Source organism: Zea mays, chromosome 6 (assembly GCF_902167145.1).
Source record: "Zea mays cultivar B73 chromosome 6, Zm-B73-REFERENCE-NAM-5.0, whole genome shotgun sequence".
NCBI lineage: Eukaryota > Viridiplantae > Streptophyta > Magnoliopsida > Poales > Poaceae > Zea > Zea mays.
In genome coordinates, this window is record NC_050101.1 from 98,991,975 (window position 1) to 99,007,124 (window position 15,150).

At 49.2% G+C, this 15,150-nt stretch overlaps 1 long non-coding RNA gene across 1 annotated transcript; it reads left to right on the plus strand.

Annotated features, from left to right (window-relative positions):
- Window positions 1-215: 215 nt before the first annotated feature.
- LOC118472217 (uncharacterized) lies at window positions 216-511 on the plus strand. The gene is made up of 2 exons (XR_004850221.1): window positions 216-311; window positions 386-511. It is a non-coding gene; the product is annotated as an uncharacterized lncRNA (long non-coding RNA).
- Window positions 512-15,150: the final 14,639 nt, after the last annotated feature.

The following is a 15,150-nucleotide window of genomic DNA, read 5'->3' on the forward strand; positions in this document are numbered from 1 at the left end:
AGGTGATGAGGTAATTCATGATAACTCAACTAGCTAGGAGCACCACACTTCCAAGATACTCACCCTGGTATTTTAAATCATAACTTACATACTTGCAGGTGATAGACTGTTACATAAATTTAATAAAAGCTCAAGATCATCTAAAATGCCGATCTGGAGGTCGTGTACACATAGAAAATGCTTTTTAGTTCAACTTTCTAAAGCGAGACGATGATGTTGAAACTAAAACAGATGAGTTATATCCAAGTAAAGACATGGCACAAATATCTAGCGCTGAAAGAAGGGTTTTACTTTATCTAGACCATGACATGGTAAATACGAGATTGCAATCTACACGGTTAGTGTTTACATGTATTATTATGCAATATTTATAATTGACTTGTAGGTGTTTATTCCAATAAATATCCGAGAAATGCACTGGTATCTTGCCGTGATCAATGCAAGAAATATGGAGATACAAGTGCTCGACTCACTTGGTACATCATCCGGTCGCAATGACCTCATTGACACTGTGAGTTTATACAAACTCAACAATTACTAATCCCTTATTAACTTAAAATCTCAACTTCTAATTCTATGTTTTTATAATAATATAAAGATAAAAGGACTCCAAAGACAAATTGATATGGTATCTCAGCGTAAGGAGTTAAAAGATCACAGGTGGCCAGACCTCCGAGTTGCTTCTTGGCCACTTAGAGAAATAGAAATGGAATATGCAAAGCAAATAGATAGGTACACTATACATTCTTATGTGTTGCTATTAATATTCATTGCTGTTAATCTTGACATTTTATCATCTGGTTGATGTAGCTCCTCGTGTGGCCTCTTTCTACTAAACTATATCGAATACTGGACAGGGGATGAACTATCTGATAATTTTACCCAGGTATATTATTACTACTATGACATTATGCGTGCATCATGGACGCCGTGAATTGTGGTAGAGCTTTCTTTCAGGCTACAGACTTGTTTGCATCCCTACTGTTCCAAGTCGTGCTCGCCTTTGTTGTTTGTTGTACGACCGGTGATTTTTTATGATTGGTTCAGTCGTTTTGCTTTGCATACACTGTGAACATAACTGCAATCTGCATATTTATCACATACATAGATTTTCTTGTTGGCAGTTTGCACTTTCTGATGGGTCTCTTTTTTAACAATAAATTGCATGTGGCTATAACATGAATATCTATTTGTTGTCTTCTGTTATTATGCCAAACCAATTGATACATATAATTGCTAAATAAATTGTTTCTTATTTGCAAGATGACATGTCACACTTTAGGAAAAAATTGGCTGCTATATTACTATCTTTAGATATAAACAAGAGAAAGGGGTGTCCGTTATACAAGTATGACAAAGAAGTCGATGTTGGATGCTCCTCTGATGTTCAGATATTAGATAGTCCCACAAATCCTAAGAAGAGGAAACTACTTTGTGTATCTGAAGAAAGTGAAGTATTGATGGAAGATGATGATGGCCCCATCACTCAAGCAGACTTAGAAAGGTGGTTTGTTCATGATTGGGATAAAAGAACTCCTATAAAAATCCCGACCGATGAGTGCACTAATGAATTTTTACTGAGTGGCCTTTCCACAAAGGACATGCCAGTGACCAAAGTCGATTTAATAGATGTTCTATGTGATTACATCATGACAATCCAAGATGATACGACATTAGAGTAAGTGCTCATTGTTTTATCTATTTATATGTACCAACTACGTAGAGTTTTGATATATACTTTTGTCATGTTGCATTACAGGATGACATGGGTGCGAAGTTTCAACCCTTTTAAGATAGAAATATCTGTCAAAGACCTGCAAAACGTATTAAGGGTAAATCTTGATATGACTCTAAAATGTTTTGACATGGCTGTTCGATTGTTGGCCATTAAAGAGTCACATATGTCGAAAGATGAAATGATAAAGGATAAAAAACATTATATGGACATGCGCTTCTGGGTAAGTTTGTTTCCAATCAATAATGTAGTAATATATTGTATCTATACATATAATCCTCATGTGGACATGTATATATATTTATCTAGAGAATGGTTGGTTTTGGTAAACTTCCAAAGTACCATCAGGATCCTACAACAGAAGAGTTAGCCAAAACACTCGACTGTTGGTCTTCATTGAACTATTATATCACTGGTTATAAATATGTAAGTATGTGTTCATTTCGAATGTATTTATAAAAGGCACTTCGTTGCAATCCTAATGACTGATATTTTGTAGGTTCTTATGCCATGGAAATTCAATGGATGCTACACACTTTTCATAATCGATCATGGTAAAAAGCACGTAACTTTTATAGACTTTACACCCACTCAAGATTGGTGTAAACACATGTCATACAAGAGGTTTGCGGAAGCAATTATCATGGCCTCCGAGAAATATAAGATTGCCTACAATAAGAAACGTTCTGGATGGGCAGATGATATTTTTAAGTGGGAACATACAATTCGGTCTGGTCTTCCAATGGACTTAAAAGGGTATTTTCTCAATACCATGTTCTCAACAGTTTAAATTTTTTCTATGATAACCATTGTATATAATATAGTTGGCCAAACATTATTCTGTAGGGTTAATACAAGCTACTTCGTTCTACAAGCTATGGTCATGTGGGGGAGTGGTAGACGAATGGAATTTAATAGGGTGAGTGGAGTACGTTTGGTTCATGTTCAAACATACATTTCAGTTACATAATATAAATTTGACGTTTTGTTCTCTTATGTCTTTGTGTGTAGGATGCAAAGATTCTTCGAAGGAACTTTGTAATTGATCTATTAAGTTACGAGGAGAATTCATGTCGCTATGCTATCCCTCCAAACATACAACAACGACTTATCAGTATCGCTAAAAAAGATTAGATTAATGTACAGTTGTCGACATATTTGATTATTATTAGAAATTGTAAGACATCATAATTTTAATTGAGGTTGCATCAATAAACAGGTTGATGTAGACCAATATGGTTTGTGTGTGGTTTACATGTTTTAAATCTCTACTAACTATTATGGGGGCAGTGTACTAAATCCATTTTACATCTTGTCATCTACACACAAAATCCATTTTTTCTATTGATGCACCTAGATACCAAGCTCACCTATTTTGGTTGGAGTTGGGAGTTTTAGATAGGAGGAGCAGAGGGTGATCGAGGTGCAGATTAGGATGTGGCAGCAGGGGGTACAGGACAATGTAGAGCAGATGAAGGACAAGCAGACTGCAACTTTGGATGATGTACTAGCATCAGCACAAGTTGATTCGTGCAATACCGATGGTGCATCAACAATAGGCATGTAGAACTACATATTTTCCATGTCTTCTTTTTCTCGTGTATTATTTTCCAAGTCCGAAGAACATCTGCCATGATATAAGCTTTCTTGTGCAGGCCACTTTTTTGTGTGCTTGCAATTGCAACTCCATTGCCTTTTCGTCCTGTGGGAAGGTTAGTCCACCTATTATTTTCAGGTCCCAGTGAATGCACAGGCTGTGGGTTTTGTTGGGGACTTGTTCTCAAGTGCTATGAGTTAAGAACAAGGCAACACAAAAAATATTAATCAATAAGGTCCTTCGTCCTTTGAAGCATTATTTCCCTTAGGATATAATGATTTTCGGACGAAGGTTATGAAAGACGTACCTTCATAAACATAGCATACGATGACGAAGAACGAATCATAAAGAATATAAAGGATTACATAGATAATTATATATCATTATCAACTTATCATTATTGCAGAGAAACAGAAATAATATCGAATTATAAATATACCTTCAGCTTGGAAGGGAATGAAAGTACAGATGTGACGCACGAGTGGATACCAGTCAGCGTGAACAGTACGGGAGTACTGTTCACCTATTTATAGGCACGGGACACAGCCCATACAAAATTACATTCATGCCCTTCACATTTGATAATAATTCTATAGTAATCTATCGAGGTCTGAATAGCCTTTTCATCTTTAAGTCGGTTTCATTTTCTGCTACCACGCCGAAGCTTTCCTGTTCACATCTTCGGCGCTGTATCAACCTTCGTACTATTCTGGTCTTCTCCTGCTGTGATACCGACTTGAGTCCGAAGATACCTGTCCACACATTATACTCCAGAAATATTGTTAAATCCTGTTTTTGAGGACCTTCGCAAGCCGAAGGCCCCCAACAGGTTTGTTTTCTTTCCTAAACATTATAACACATTTGTAACTTTTTCCTATAATATTATATCACATTTGTACATGAGTTATCGTGATATTTTATCTTCCCGTTGCAACGCACGGGCATCCACCTAGTACCATCATATGTCATGAAACATGGCAGCATCCTTATGTTAAGCAATTCCAACATATTATTTCCTGTCAAGCTTATGAGAACATCTACCTATTTTTTTAATATGAGAACTTGATTTGGGTGACCAAGGCAACTTGTTGATTGAATAAAGAAATGGCCATGTGAAATGAAATTAATGAGAAACAAAAAGTGAAAGGGAAATAGGGTCAAACATTTTCTTATAAATAAATTTGGTGGTTGAAATGCCCAACATAAATATTGGACTAACTAGTTTGCTCTATATTATATGTTCTACAGGTGCATAAAGGTTCAACACAAACCAATAGAAGATTAAAGATAGGGTTCAAATTCAAAGGAGCAAGAACCTTGAGACTGCCCTGGTCTGGCACACCGGACTGTCCAGTGTGCTACCGGACGGTGTCCGGTGCACCAGGTCCGTACCAGAGTAAACTCGGCACTCTCGGGTTTTTTCAGCACCGCTCCGCTATAATTTATCGGGCTGTCTGGTGTGCCACCAGACTGTCCGGTGCACCAGCGAAGCAATGGCTCTTCGGCGCAATGGTCGACTGCAAAAGCCGCTGACTCCGCGAACAGTGGTGAACAGTATGCGCAGAGTCAGAGCGCAGAAGTTAGAGGGGCACCGGACTGTGAATAGTGTCTGTCCGATGTGACACCGGACTGTCCGGTGCCGCATGAAGACAAAGCTCCAACGGTCGTCTGCTCCAGAACCCTAACGGTTGGGTGACGTGGCTGGCGCACCGGATAGTCCGGTGACGCCCATCGACAGCAGCCTACCCCAACGGTTGTTTTGGTGGGTGAGGGCTATAAATACCCCTCAACCACCACCACTCCAACCATCCAATCATTCAGCACTCCTCATTCAATACAAGAGCAAAGTGCAATACTCCAAGACATAAATCAAAGCCACCGATCCAATCAAAGTCCCCAATTCAATTCTAGTGCTTTAGGACTTGTGAGAGGATCGTTCTTATGTTTCTTTGTTGCTCTTGTCGCTTGGTTGGCTTTCTTCCTTCCTCATTCGTGTTCCTAAGTGTTTTGTAAGCAAGGCAAGAGACACCAATTGTGTGGTGGTCCTTGCGGGGTCTAAGTGACCTGTGAGAAGTAAAGAAGAAAGCTCACTTGGTCTAAGTGACCGTTTGACAGAGGGAAAGGGTTGAAAGAGACCCGGTCTTTGTGACCACCTCAACGGGGACTAGGTTCTTTAGAACCGAACCTCGGTAAAACAAATCACCGTGTTCACTTTGTTGAGCACTAAAAAGAGTGCCGGACGGTCCGGCCCTGAGGCCGGACGGTCCGCGCAAGCGCATAACAGATTAGGGTTCCTAATTTCTTGCTATGTTTGTTGATGAGAATCTCGAGATTAGCTCGGAATTTTGTTGGTAACGGGTCCAGCCCCCCTCCTCTATAAAAGCAGAAGAATACGACCGATTTAATCAATCAATCGAACCTTCAATCAAAACAATTTACATTTATTCTTAGGAGTAGTTCTAGTCTAGTTCTAGGTTAGTCTTCCAATCCCCAAATCCTCCGCTTCTCTTCGACTCTACGTCAATTAGAGGAGTCTAGGTCGGTCTACCCGAGCCTAGACACCACCTAGGATCTCTCCTCCCCGACGGGGTCCCTCCCGGGAGCGAGATTCAGGCGCCGCCGGCGATCTTTCTCCGCCCCTGCGCACGCGCGGACCATCCAGCCCCAGGGTGCGGACCGTCCGGCCGTCAGGCAGGAAACCCTAGCCTCGCGCCAGGCCGCGGACCGTTCGCCCCTGTGCAGAGAGCACCGTCGCTGGTTCGTGTTGAGTGATTGGCGCCCCAAAAAGGTGTCAACATACTTTTTGGCGACTCCGTTGGGGAACACACATCTAGACCTATTAAATCGACCCTCAATGGTCGGTTCAAGGGATAGTTCTGAAGTGTCCCCCAGCAATATTATAGAGCCGACTTGGGAAACCTTGCCGGCTGACGAATAGCTCCAGTTCGAGGAGCACAAGGAGCAGCTGATTCAAGAGGCAAAGGCGAAGTTCCTGGCTAACTTCAAGGTGGACAGGAACAATAAAGTCGTCCGACAACGGGCGTCGGATCCGGCTTCACTCCGACCCACACCAGATATCCCCAATGTAAGTAACACAAACGAGCTACAATCTCTTAAGAATTATGTAGATGAACAACGAGAACAAATGCAAAATATCATAGGGGGTATGCAAAACGATTATAGGAGACTAGTACGTGCATTTGATAAATCTACCATTGCAAAATTTCCTTCGCACAAGGTTGAATTAGGGGGGAAACACACGTAACACATCGACTATAGGTTGTCACGACCAGTCACAACCCCTTTATGGGATGCCGATGGACACATACCCTGAGCAACCGCAAATCGGCAGTAAATCAGCCGATCTGCACATGCCCAGACCGTCCGCACGTGAGCGCGGACCATCCAGGCCAGCAACGGTTGGGCCCATTTTTAATGAATTACCAACACATGTGCCCGGGTCACATCGTATTACGCAGAATTTAAACTACCCAGTCGGACCGTCCGCATACAGCGACGGACGGTCCGCATATAATCACGAACGGTCCGGGTACATGTCCGGACAGTCCGCGCATGAGTTTTTTAAGGAGGATTGTTACCTGAATCCTCACCCGTCCCAGCAACACTTCCCATCACACTATGCGATGCATCAGCCCATTAATACAAAATCCCGAGCCCAAGAAAGCTTTCTGGCCCCGCCTAGAAGGCTAGAAAGGAACGATCAATCCTATGAGTCATATAGGGTAAATGGCAATGCACCACATAGCTCAAACCAATGGGGGGAAGACAACACGCTAATATCCAGCCAACCCCACCTATGTTTGACCAGAGAGCCGGTGGTCTCGCACCGGCTGCCATCGATATAGTGAGGGAAGAAATAGCCAGGGCGTTCCAAGATAAACTCGAAGTAGGCATGGTCCCTGGGGGGACAATCATATTGGAAACCTTATGACAGCCGATTTGATCATCACCCATACCCACAGGGAACCGGGATACCCGAATTCGCAAAATTTTCGGGTGATCAAGGGAAAAGCACACGCGAACACATCGGCCAGTTTCTAGCACAATTAGGAGAATTGGCCGACACAAAAGCATTCCGTGTGCGTTTATTTTTGTTATCCTTGACAGGAACAACATTAGTATGGTACGCCACATTGCCTCCTAATTCTATTTCATCATGGGGGATTTAGAACAAAAATTTCATGACCACTTTTTCTCCGGTGACTATGAGTTAGATTTGGTAGACCTAGTGGCCTTGCGACAGAGGAAAGACGAATCGGTTAATGACTATATCCGAAGATTCCGGGATACAAGAAACCGATGCTTCCAAATAGAATTAGCGGAAAAACAGCTAGCAGGATTAGCGTTCAATGGACTACGATATTATTTAAAAGAAAGATTATAAGGTATCCAGTTCTTTACGCTAGCACAATTACATCAAAGAGCTTTGTCTTGTGAGATCCGGAGCAAAGAAACTACTAAAACAATTCGTCACAATATGCATATAGTAGAGTGTGACCAGAGCAGCTCGGATGACGAATCAGCAGAGGTATACACGGCTGAAATGGTTTGGCCAAAATAGGCCAAATCTTCGGCTTGTTCCTCCTTGCAGCCGGTTCAAAAAAAACGGCAAGATGAGGTTAAGTTTACATTTAATATTAGTAAATGTGATAAAATATTTGATGAATTACTCAAAAATGGAAACATTAAAATAAATCACATTGTTCCATCTGCCGACGAGTTGAAACGTCGTGCATACTGCAAGTGGCATAACTCATTTTCTCATGCCACTAATGATTGTAATGTATTCCGTCGACAGATTCAATCGGCCATTAACAAAGGACGATTGAAATTTTAGGAAATGCAGGTGGACGTTGAGCCCTTTCCGATGAACATGATCGATTTTGACGGCAAGAGGATCCTGGTTCGGCCAAACACAGTCGATAAGGGCAAAGACAAAGAGATAATCATCGGCAACACAAGAGAGGCCGATGGGAATCATAAAATTTCTTGCAGGAAAGTGGTGGCCGAGAAGACTCCCGATGGAGGGGAGACTCTTAAGGTGACTGTCGGTACCTTGAATCAGGGGTACCCCTTACTACAGTATGAAGACTGGGTGCCCGTGCGGCTATCTCTAGTCGCGCAGTGAACAGTACCTGACCCCTCCACGTGGGCAGCTCTAGGACCGCCACGTGGCCGGTGGAAAGAGATATACTCCAAGATGCCAACAGTGGGTCTAGATCCCCATAGGAAAGCGCTAGACCCCTGTGCATGTAGACCAGACCTCAAGGGCAAGGTCCAGGACCCCCGTGAGTACAACCCGGGCCTCCAGGTCGAGTCCTGGACCCCTCTGTGTGGGGTCCGGACCACCCACAGCTGGGTCCCGGGACTCTGGGGAAAAATACCCAGGCCTTGCTCAGGCTGGGGTCTGGTGCCGACATGTGTCCAAGCCCAGCCTGGTGTGGACCTGTCCGCATAGCGCTACTGCTCCCCGCCCGGGCGGAGACCCGATGCTGCCGCGTGGCCTACCGCGCGTGACGTAAGCCAGCGGGCGGAGCCTGACGTAATACCTCTGGGCTGCGCTGTCTCTACATTTATTGCGAAGAAGATGCGCCGCCTGACTATCCCGCTGACAGGTGATGTGCCCCTTCAGCATTTAATGTGCCCTATCCACTCAGTTGGCAGGCGACGTCCAGACCATCTTGCAGGTGGCGTGCCTGTCCATTGCATCGCCAAACAGTACACCCGCGCTGCAAGGTGCACTGTGCCCATCCATCACCACTCGTATGTTGCCAGGGAAGCTTCCCCTGCACGCCAATGCTATGTAGATCACGGATATCAAGGCGTAAGGAAGATTGCACTGGGGACGAGCATTAGTCGCTCCAAGTATAACATCTGTTATGTCCCTTGGCCCACATGTTAGGGCTCAGCACCCTTGTACGTGCCCCCCTTAGACTATAAAAGGGAGGACACGCTGCGTTACCAGGGATAGACTCATTCAGACCCGAGTCATCCTAGACACAACTCAAGCTCACGAGCAATACATCACACAGTGGAGTAGGGTATTACGCTCCAGCGGCCCAAACCACTCTAAACCCTTGTGTGTTCTTTTGTTCGTTCATCACTTAGCAGACAGGCAAAACGCTTAGGCCCCTCCTCATCTTAGGATTTAGTGCGGGTGCATTCCGCCACCCGGCCGAAGATTTCCTCTCCGACATTTGGCGTGCCAGGTAGGGGGCTTGGCTTTAGGTTTTTGCCTGTTTTCCTGCTTGACACCATGGTTCACATCGTCGAGCACCAAGACTTCATCCCCAAGGATTTCCCCATGGAGGAGGCTGCCTCATCCATGCTACGGACCTCTAGCCGCCCTGCGCCCGGTGCAGCTGCTGCTGTGCGCTCTGCGCGGCAGCACACCCCTATGTAGTCGACCCGGGTGTCAAGGGCCGCCCCCGGTGCACTGTCCGCAGCCAGGGAGTTGTTGCGCCACCCTCCTAGCTCCACGGCCTCGCCGAGGGCCATGAAGCAGTGGCGTGACGACGTCGACCGGCTACTCGGCATGGCGCACTCTGGCTCAGCCAGGCTCAGGCCTCGCTCGTCCCGGCATCAACATGAGGCGTCAGCGTCAGTGCGCTCTCCCTCTGTAAGGGTTGCACCTACCGAGGACTTGCGGGCGGAGCTCAACCGCCGGCGGGCAGGAGAAAATGCCACAACCTCTCTAGAGGTGCCAGACGATTTACAGGCAGAACTCAACTGCAGGCGTGCGAGCGAAGATGCCCGTGTCACTCTGGAAAGGGCGCGTGAGCGCCGACAAAACATCGAGGGTCGCAACCTTGATAACGACTTCGCTGCAGTAGAACCGCATACCCCAACAGGTGCTTGGATCCTGACAGGTGTCCCGTTGGCTGGCGTGGGCTGCGCCGCGCTCGTGAATCATCTCCGCGCGGCGTCCTAGCCATCCAAGTTCCGGCCGCACCTGCCGGAGAAGTACGACGGTACATCAAATCTGTCGGAATTTCTGTAGGTTTACGTCACCGCTATCACAGCAGCAGGTGGAAACACTGCTGTGATGGCAACATATTTTCATGTCGCCTTGTCTGGCTCGCTCGGACTTGGCTCATGAATCTTGCCCCAGGATCAATTTACTCCTGGGAAGAGCTCTGCGCGCGGTTCACAACGAACTTCGCCAGCGCTTACCAACAACACGGCGTGGAGGCCCACCTCCACGCAGTGAGGCAGGAGCCCGGAGAAACTCTCCGAACGTTTATCTCCCGCTTCACCAAGGTGCGAGGTACTATACCTCGCATCTCCAATGCTTCTATCATCATGGCCTTCCGCCAGGGGGTACGTCACGAAAAGATGTTGGAGAAGTTGGCCACACATGACGTGGAAACTGTCTCCACTCTCTTCGCTCTCGCTGACAAGTGCGCCAGAGCCGCCGAGGGTTGTGCGTGGCACTCGGCGCCACAGAACGAGGAAGCCCAGACGGGTGGCTCCGGTACCATCGCCCAGGACGGTAAGAAGAAGAAGAAAAAGAAGAACCGCGGTCACGAAAAGCCACATTCCACCGCTCTGGTCGTTGCAGCTGCGACTGAGGGCCAGGGCGACCGCAACAAACACCCACGGCCATAGAGGGGTAACCGCAGCTCATGCCCCATGCACCCCAACGGTCGCCACAATGCCGCAGATTGTCGCGAGATCATCGACCTCGCGAAACGCGTCAGCGCGCGGCACGAACAGTCTTCCGGGGACGACTCCCCACCTCGTCGCCAACCTGGCAAGGAAAGGGTCCACGACGACGAGGTGGCCGCGGCTGAACTGGACCTCAGGTATCAGTCACCCGATGGGGCCCTAAAGGATGTTTTCACCAGAGACTTCGACTCCGGTGACAACAACTAGACGGGCCACCGGGGGACCCTGTATTCCCTAGTCTACGGGACCGAAGCCTGCCTTCCCCGCGAAAACCCTTTTGGACTCCCCACGGGTCCAGTCTTTTGATGAGCCTATGCAGGGGCGGTTACAGCGCAAGGACGAGGACTCCATCGGCGAACTCAGATGTCAAGTGGCAACCCGAAATGCACTTTGTAACCAGGTGCCCATGCACTACGGCCAACGGTTCGTGCATAGTAGGGAGCCCAGGGTCAGGACCTAGTCCTGCGGCAAGTATCGAACCAATAAGGGGTCTGCAATCTCTCCCCCAGCTGGGAGGAACCCTTCAAGGTGACGGAAATATGCCAGCCCGGGGGGTGCCCGCCTTGCTATAACTAAAGGAGTATCTCTTCCTAACCCCTGGAGCATCTCTGTAAGTTCAATCCATAGGAGCAAGTCTGAGGGGTTAAGCTTTTCTTCTTTTGTAATTAGGTTTCGCATATGTGTACACCAGCTCGGTGAGGTCCGCCCTTATAAACCCGTCCTGTTGGTTTACACACATGCATGTCGAGTTATAAAAAGGAGATTTACCCCCTCAAACGTGCTTCTATGATAACTTTATCCTCCTGCTCCACGAATTTATCCTGCAGTTTCCAGATAATACTATTTATCTAACCCACACGTACGGTTCCCATCTGTCCTGACATGACGACATCCGAATTGAGTAGCCAGGCTTGCAGCATAGGACCCCTCTGCGAAAGCAGGAAGGTCCGACAGCTTGGGGGCCAGTTCTAAAGAACGAGAACCCGTTCCATGGGGTGGTCCGGAGTTGTGTGGCCGCTTAGCCTGGTTCCGTACCCAAAGCCAGCACACTCCACCACTCCGTGACGGGTGTCCAAGTATTTGGAGCTATAGTCTTGTGGGTCCGGCAACCTGAGGTCCGTCTTTAGAGAATGGTCACTTGTCTCCTGGGGTGGTCCGGAACCGTGTAGCTGCTCAGCCTGGTCCCGTACCGTGAGCCTGTGCGCTCCACCACTCTACGACGGGTGTCCTACTATTTAGAACCGCGGTCCAGGTGGTCCGGACACACAACTTGGCTTCCCAGACTAAATCCTGCAAGTCCCGAGCATGTATCAAAGAATGGCTAATGTCAGACGAGGGACCCTATGGGTGTGCTACTAATGCCTCCTAGTCGAAGCTGTGTACAGGGACCCTATGGGTGTGCTACTAATGCCTCCTGGAGGTCGTTGCCAACTCTTTCAAGTACGCTGGTATCCAACCTCGACATATCGAGCTTGCATCCCAGGGGGGCCAAGTACCAGGGAGGAGTCGGCAACACCACACGCAATAGGGACAAATAGTATGCAGATAAGTGCTAATACTGCTTGATAAATAGTACTAAAAAAGTACCTTACAAAAGCAAAAGTTATTACATCTGCCTTCAAGCGGAGCCCTAGCTCCATGTCTACAGGTGTAAACTACTCGACGCCAGCAGGGTCACGCTGGAAGCTCGCGGCAACCATCCTCGCGGAATCCTTTCGGGCGGCTTGCCAGCGGCGACGACCACCTCTGCACCAGCGGCGGCGACCACCTCTGCACCAGCGGCGGCAACCACCTCTACACCAGCGGTAGCGACCACCTCAGTGTGTGCGCCATGGCGAGGAGGCCCTCGCCCCCATCCTCCTATGGGGGTGACGACAAGACCATCCAAGCCAAGGAGTTGAATGCACGGCGGCGGACGACGCTTGTGGCCTGGCCGGTGTCGCGTAGCCGAAGTTTGCCTCCTTCGCAAGGATGGTGAACATCCTTTCCTCCGAATGCTGGAGGAGGAGGCGGGCCACTAGTTCATGCGGAAGGCGGAGCCGTAGCTCAGCTCGCTCTCCACCCCTGCAAGGCTAATGAACATCCTTGAAGCTAAGGATAGGGGGAGGCTGCAGCCTGGCTCGCTTCCCGCCACCACATGGCTGGTGGTCATCCTTGAGGCCGAGCACTGGTGGGAGACCGTAGCCCGGTTCGCTTCCCACCACTGCGAGGCTGATGAACATCCTTGAAACTGAGCACTAGCGGAAGTGCGCCAACCCCCATGAGGTCGCGCTCCTCCAGCAACACCAAGAAGAAGGCGAGGTCGGCAGCGCCATCGCGCAAGAAACGAAGAGCGCGAGCCCCCCGATGGCGAGATCGCCGAGGGGGAAGGCGCTGACGTGGATCCTTCCACCGAACGTCGGCGCGCTCCATCCAGGCAGGTGGTGCGCCAGGTCAAGCATCCGCTCGGTCTAAAAGCGCTCGGGATAAACTTACAAGGCCACGGCAAACTACGGCGACGCAAATCAGAGACCTTGAAGGCAAAGGGGCGTAGAGAGCTCGGAGGCGAAAGGGCACCGCGAGTGGGGGAGAAGCGAATGCACGGCTGCTACTCGAAGGATGAACCCCTTTTTAAAGGCAGACTCCCCTGTTCGCGCCCCGAAACGCCATGGGAAGTCTCCCCACCGGTGTACCCAATCAATGACACGGAATCCCAGCCCCACAAGTCATACAGCTGATGCGCTAGTCTCCGAGTGCGGGGAAGGCGAACCGCCACGCGAGAAGCGAATCATTGTGCCTCTCTGTCTCCGCCGAAAGCAGCGGATCAGCCTCTGGCATGGGGCCCGGGCCCACGAGTCATACTCTTCGGGCGTCAGCCTCCGTGTGCGGAGAAGGTGAACCACCGCGTGAGGTGCACGCCACTGCTTGTGGAACAATGCCTCTTCACCTCCGCCGAAACCAGCAGCAGACCAGCCCCAGGCATGGGGGCCCGGGCCCACAAGTCATAATCTTCGGGCGTCGGCTTTCGTGTGCGGGGAAGGCAAACCGCCGCGCGAGGAGCACGCCACCGCCTGCGGTAGTGCACCTCTTCATCTCCGTCGAAGGCAGCGGACCAGCCTCCGGCCCGGGCCCACAGGTCGTCCCCCTTGGACGCCGGTTTCTAGGTGTGGAGAAGTCGAACCGCCGCTCGCGCTAGTGTCGTGCCTCCTTGGGGCTGCCGCAGAAGACAGAGAAGGTGAATTTTCAAAACCATGAGCAGCGGTATCGAGGCACCCCGCGCATGGCCCATTAAAGCCATCAAGTGCGGAGACCACGGGTCAGTCAGCCGCGGGGACAAGCGCGACAGTTGACGTGACCAAAGACAGACTAGCATTGATTACGACAGCAAGCGCACGGAAACAGCGCGCCTATCGCTGGTCAAGCTTTTGCCCCACCTGCAGGCTCGTATCCTCCCCTAAGGCGGGCCCGGGAGCCACTGTCGGTACCTTGAATTAGGGGTACCCCTTACTATAGTATGAAGACTCGGTGCTCGTGCAGTTATCTCTAGTCGCGCGGTGAACAGCACCTGACCCCTCCATGTGGGCAGCTCTAGGGCCGCCACGTGGCCGGTGGAAAGAGATATACTCCAAGATGCCAACAGTTGGTCCAGACCCCCATAGGAAAGCGTCAGACCCCTGTGCATGTAGACCAGACCTCAAGGGCAAGGTCCAGGACCCTAGCGAGTACAACTCGGGCCTCTGGGTCGGGTCTCGGACCCCTCTGCGCGGGGTCCGGACCACCCATAGCTGGGTCCCGAGACTCTAGGGAAAAATACTCAGGCCTTGCTTAGGCTGGGGTCCAGTGCCGACATGTGTCCAAGCCTAGCCTGGTGTGGACCTGTCCGCATAGCGCTACTGCTCCCCACCCGGGCGGAGACCCGATGTTGCCGCGTGGCCTACCGCGCGTGATGTAAGCCAGCGGACGGAGCCTGACGTAAGACCTCTGGGCTGCGCTATCTCTGCATTTATTGCGAAGAAGACGCGCCGCCTGACTATCCCGCTGACAGGTGATGTGCCCCTTCAGCATTTAATGTGCCCTGTCCACTCAGTTGGCAAGCGGCGTCCAGGCCATCTTTTAGGTGGCGTGCCTGTCCATTCCATCGCCAAACAGT